Source organism: Cryptomeria japonica, chromosome 11, assembly GCF_030272615.1.
Source record: "Cryptomeria japonica chromosome 11, Sugi_1.0, whole genome shotgun sequence".
In the NCBI taxonomy this organism is placed as follows: domain Eukaryota; kingdom Viridiplantae; phylum Streptophyta; class Pinopsida; order Cupressales; family Cupressaceae; genus Cryptomeria; species Cryptomeria japonica.
The window spans coordinates 191640465-191647047 of record NC_081415.1 but is presented as its reverse complement, the minus strand read 5'-3'; positions in this window follow the sequence as shown (position 1 = coordinate 191647047).

Sequence of the window (6583 nt, the reverse complement as noted above, 5' to 3'; positions counted from 1 at the left end):
TCATTCTTCAAGATAGTGTTCCCCTGAGCAATTTTCTGACAATGATCCTTCATAGCATCTTCCTCATCACTATTCTGATTTTGCAATTGATCACAAAGTTCCTTCCTCTTAGCCTTGACAACTGAAAGATTTCCTTGCAATGAAATGATGTGTTCTTTAGCTTTCTTCAGTTCATTTATACATGGAAAACCCTGCAAAGAGAAAAACCATGGTGGGGCTGATACCCACAATATCTATATACTTGATCAAGGTATATAAATATTACATAAAGGGGATTGCACATGCAATTAGGCCAACTGCCTAAAGCTCATTGCTCAAACACAAAATAGGAAGTCTCACTGACTTACAAAGTATTACAAAGTAATTAAAAACTGAAATGAACTTATGAGATGCATCTGACCATGCTGGATAAGTTCCCATTCAAGCTTTTATAACCACCTCTATATACCGGTTGCATGATGATCTATTCTGCCCTGTTCTGCTACTGGTTATGCTATGCACGTGAAACTGCACATAGTCTCTTCTAATCATTGACCAAGTTGTATATCAATACTCACTAAAACATTCACAACCAAAAATTCACATTGCATAACATATCTGATCTATCGCTGATATGATCTTCTTAAATATCATTCCAACTTTACCATGTCGGCTTCAGTGAGAAACATAAACATGTTGGCTGCTAGTACATAACGAGTTTCAAACATAATCCCAATGACCATGTCGACCATGATACGTTACCACAAAATCCATGAAAGAAATAACGGGACCAAAAGATTTCCTATCTGGGTCCTATCCATTACCGGGCTCCATATACATGTTATCAAGATTAGGACTTAACCAGGTATGAAGCAATGTGAATGCCAGTTAACCAAAAGAGATAAGACAATGAAACCAAATAGGGACTATATACACTTGAAGATGAAATCCCATGAGATGATGGGTTTCCATCAATGACAACCCAAAATTCCATTAACTCTTACTAGATGAGTGTCAATTGCCAACAATCTTTGCATGATTTTTCATGGGAATACATATATTTTTTTCAGTCCATACTTTTAAAAAATTAAGAAAATGTCCAAAGGATCTAGGAATTATATCCCTATTGAAGTTCACGAACATGTTTTTAGTGAGTTAGATTAATCACAATGTGAAATATCTAGGAAAAAATTGTAAGTATTAAATATGTTATGACTCTTCTCCCTATTTGTTGCTAATCTATTAGTTCTTTTTTCATACTAACCCTTAACCCTCGGGATCCTATCTTGAAAAGGATAAAGTAACTATATTTGTCACACATAGGGGAAACATATACTCAAATATGGGATTGGAAAATGTTAATGCACAAGAAGGATAATCCATTCTATCTTGTAGAGCTCAAACCCTCAAAATCCTTTGTTCCTTCAAAGGTGCACCTCAAGTAATCTAGAATTGATACAAGAACCTCATGTATTAATCTATAAATATTTTTTATTAAGAGTATATTTACATGAGAATAATTTTTTTTTTAGTACTCCTTAGATGAAAACTAACATGAGTTAGTACAAAGAACAAGTGTGAACTTAAGGATTTCTTGAATCCTCTAAAACTTTTAAATTTTTTCAGAGACAAAATACAATAAAGAAGAAATAATGTATTGTATTTATTTTTTGAAATAATCTTACAAATCCACCAAAGATATCATACTAATTTAAAAATAATTACATTCTTAATGAATAAAGAGCAAACCCTTCAACAAAAAAGAGCCCATATACAAAGTAGGAACTAATGCACATGGCCATGTGAGAGGAAAAACATAACCATCCTATATTTTTAGAGAATACCCATGTCATTAATGTTATGAAATCCAAAACTCATGTACCAAAATTGTCCTCTTGGGACTTGGAAATACACATATAGTTGGGAAAGATGAACCCACTTCTAATTTTCTATTATGCTAGCCACTAATGGAATCAATATCCATGTTAAACAAGAAAAGGACCACCCATAAAATCCACTAAAATGAGAACTAGGAAATGTCCTCAATTTTCAATCTGTACAATCTCAAACACTATAATAAATAGGCTATAGAAAAATAATTGCATTTATCCTTTAAATCCATGCTAGCCTACATAAAAAAATATTTTTTTAGTTCCATAAGATTTTATTTAGTATTTGCATCGACAAATTATTTTGGTTCCATAAGATTTTATTTAGTATTTGCAAGGACAAATTAGTTCATTAATTTTTTGTTTTTGGTTGTCCAAGAGGGTAGGTGGGAGATATAGTGAAAATTGGTGAAAATATTAGACTTTGAAGATCGAGAAGATATCATACCTCATGCTTGCACTTAGAGCATTATAATTTAGTGTTGACTATAAATTCATATAAAATAGGATGTGGAGTAAGAGAAGTCCAAATGAGTTCAACCCCAAAGAATAATAAGACTTTGGGATGTTGGGATCAAGGCATCAAGAAAACCTTAAGCTTGGTACCAAAATAGGAAATAGTTTAAATTTTTACTCTAATGGGACACTTGAAGAAATTGGTTAAGCTTTAAGATTTCAAGGCAAGATAAAATGAGTACTAAATCAAGGTTTAGACATAATTTTGAATTTGAAAAGATTTCACAAAGAAGTGGAAGAGTAAAAATGTTTTAGGGAAGAATAGACATAGGTTCTAGGTTAAGGGTTACCTAAAAGAATGACTCTGACAAACTTTATGAAGAATATTGAAGTAAGGGTTGGGTTTTGAGGGAGAATGCAAATCAAAACTTGATTAAAGGTTGCCTAAAAAATCAAGGTTGAAAAACTTAGAAACTTTTAGAGTATAAAAAGGTGAAGCCATCATGACATCATGATGATATCAATAGGTATGGAAATGGGAAATTAACATAAAAAATAGGATTTAAAAAAATATTAATTAGCTCAAAAATACATTCAAAGGATGATTCCAACATTACAAAATTAGAGTTGGACAAAAAGGTATGCATGTGGGATCAAGTTTGGAACTATAAAATAATTAGGAAACTCATCAGTTTGGTAAAGGATTGAGATGGTTGGGTTTAGAGGGAGGTTGTAAACAAGGGTGGGGAACTTTGAAGGTGCAATGCTGAGAAAAGAGTTTTAAAATTAAATGATTAGGTTTTAAAGATTAGAGATGTGGGGGAATATGTACTAGTCAATGACCAAAATTGATCAATTAGAGATGCAAAAATTTTCTAAGGTAAAACTCATCCATTTTAGAATTGGCATGGGTGGGATGACATCCTCAAAAACTCAAAAATCTATTAAAAGAAACACTTAGACAAATTTTATCAAGGGCATGAGTGAGTTATTAGGGATCAATAGGGAAGGTATGCCAAGAGGAACAACCTCAAAAGTTGAAAACTTTGATAACACACAAATCCTATGGAAATTATCCCTATAGCATCAAAACTTATAGATTTTTGGAATTTTTGGAGACATTGAAGTATAAGAAATATACAAGGGATAATCATAGAGAAAACCTAGCCAATTTAAAAAAAAGTAAAACCCACTAGTATACTTTAAATCAAGATATTTATCAAGTGCGAGCTAACAAAAAGTTAATACAACACATGGGCAATCAAAACCAAATTCATAAAATTGAGTCCCCCAAAACTAGGATCTAATAGGACAATGCCTCTAGCTATAAGAAATAATAAGAAGCATAGAAATAGATGACATGAATGTTACCTCATGCTTTAAATTAACATAATCTCTGTTATGGAATTCGATTGTGTTCAGATCAATGTGGAATAGTGTTCAATGCCATATCCCCAAGATCATTATCAAATAGAGTATTCCGATGGGTTATAAAATTTCTTGAGATTAGAAACCATTATATTTTCTGTTACAAGAAGTATGGACAAATTTTAAATATCTTGTGGGGAACATTGATCTCTTGGTTATATCACTCAAGGTGATCAATACACTATCTACTTTCCAACACATGGTGAAATAAAAACTCTATGGTTAGCTAAAGAAATCAACTTGTGTAAATTTGGATGATATTTTATGCATTAGACAAGCGCAGGAGGTTCATGGAAGACATGAAAATATGGGAATTGGAAATATAAGTAATACCTACTCTATTTTTTAAGGACTTTAAAGATGTGTCTGTGGTAACCGAGATTTTATACTAAATTTGTAAAGATAATTTGATCATCAACAATAACCCCTATGAGTGAACACCTCAATTGCCCCTCCCTATCCCCTAGAAAAGCCAAAACCCCAGCATAAAAAGAGAATAATAGTTAATGATTTAATTACTAAATGATATATGGCATTTATGATCAATTAATAACCCCTATATAGAAATATTCAAATATAATTATTTAACTTTGAGACTTTATCTAAAATTAGTAAGTCCAATTTTTAAGAGCTTTTATAAAATTCTAAGCTTCTCTATCAAACTAATGCTTCTTTCAAATTATATTTTTTTTTATAAAAATTATATTTGATGTAAAAATCTCAATTCATTTGGGGTTGTTCCCGTATCACAGGGGTTGTAGGCTACGCACCTCCGGGTGTAGGTATCGGGGTCGAAACCCTCGAGCCTCATGCCATGTCGTCCAAGCTGGGTGGTATGGTGAGGTGGAGGTTTATTCCGCCCCCCGTTGATTGTGACTGTCCGTAGGTCTCCCATCTCAGAAAAAACATCTGCTCCACCTCGCTAGTGCCGACAAACCAATGTAGTAGTGTGTACTACGAGGAAGGCCTAGCATAGATGTAGGGTAAAGTTTGATGTCGACTCTCACTATTAGTGTTTCGATCGATGGTTTGTCCCTATTCGTTGAACAATGCAAATGATGACCAGTGCTCTCAATCCGTACAGGTGCTTCATTGAGGATACCTTGGCTCACAACATGGAGATGAGGTCCTCTCATGTGATCTCATTGGTTCATAGCTCTAGTCAAAAGCGCTTGCCATAAAAAAACAACAAAAAAAAAACACACTTCATTCCAATACAAATACTAGTGAATGTTAGAATCAATGACAGTCCCAAAGACACTGAGAGGGGGGGTGAATTAGTGTCTAACTGGTTTGCAAAATATTTATACTTATTAAAAACTTTGCATCCCAAAACAGTGTACCGATAAACAAGAATTAATGCAGCAAATAAGAATAACAAAGACAACATAGAGAACACACCATAACACAAGATATTTAACGAGGAAACCTGGTGTGGGAAAAACCTCGATGGGATTTGTGACCCACAATATTCACTCACTGGCCAATGAATAAATATTACTTACATGAGGGGCCTACATGCAGGAAGGCGAACAGCCTAGAGCTCACTGCTCAACTACAAAATAGAAGTCTCATTGACTTACAAAATGGATGATTAAATCCAATACAATGTACTCCTCAAATCAACATCAATTATGCCAGGTTCAGTACTGGTTTAAGCTCAGTCAATAACCAAAACCTTGTTGTCCTTATACAAAATTCTTCTGTCAATTTTGCATCATATCATTCCCTTTTATTCCACACATGTATCACTACCCAAAATGAACCTACAAGGCTTCATACATATATGAGTCTTTTACAATCTACCAAGTCAGCTTACAAAAGGATAATTATATTACAATAAAATATATTTCCATGTCAGCTTGAGTGCCAGTATATTGTTGCCGATGTAATCTGAATGCCGGTGAAGGTGTCTGTCGGTGCTGGTGCTTGTTGGTGTATGTAGAAATCTTGATGTCGGTGAATGCCAGTCGATTGCCTATCAATTTGTTAATCAATATGCCATCAATGACAACACAACCATTCTCACAAACCATTCTCATAAGAGTGTAGAATGCCAACAATGAATCTGATGTAATGCAAAATTTAATATAAAATAATATTAAACAATAATTCATTAAAAAATTCTTTCAAAACTTTAAACCTTTCAAACACATATCTTAGTGACAAAAATGATAATTAAACAATTTACTCCTATTGAAAATTGAAAATGTTTGATTTGAATCCAACTTAAACCTTTTCAACCCAATATTAAAAATATTGCCTACTTCATGATTTTAGGTCGGTTAAATTTTTTTAAGTTGTCTAATTGTGAATCCCTTCAAACATGAAATTTGAATCAGAGCTTTTGGATAAACTTTGTATGAATTTACGTTTGATGTTTCAAATAAAACATAGTGATTCATCAACATGAAAAGAATAGTAGAGAAATGTATTGTAGAAAAGACTATATAAAAGAATTGGGTTAAATCAAAATTAAAAAAAAAAAGAATAAAAAAGGAAAAAATAATAAAGAAAAAAAGAGTAGGAACACGAAATAAAATTAGAAGAAGATAAAAAGAATAAAAGAAAAGAAATTCTAGGATTATATAAACAAGAAACAAACAACTAGAAAGAAAGAGAAGAAGAAAAACTAAGAAATAAAACCAAAAAAGGACAAAACTTAGACAATGAAATAAAAGGAAATGAATAAAAAGAAGAGGTACAAATATCCTAAAATAAAATCAAAAGAATAGACAAAAGGATATTAAAGAAAAACAAAGAAAAAACAAAAGGATATTAAAGAAATGGAAGAAATTCCAAAAATAATAAGTGAATGCAAAAATAAATAA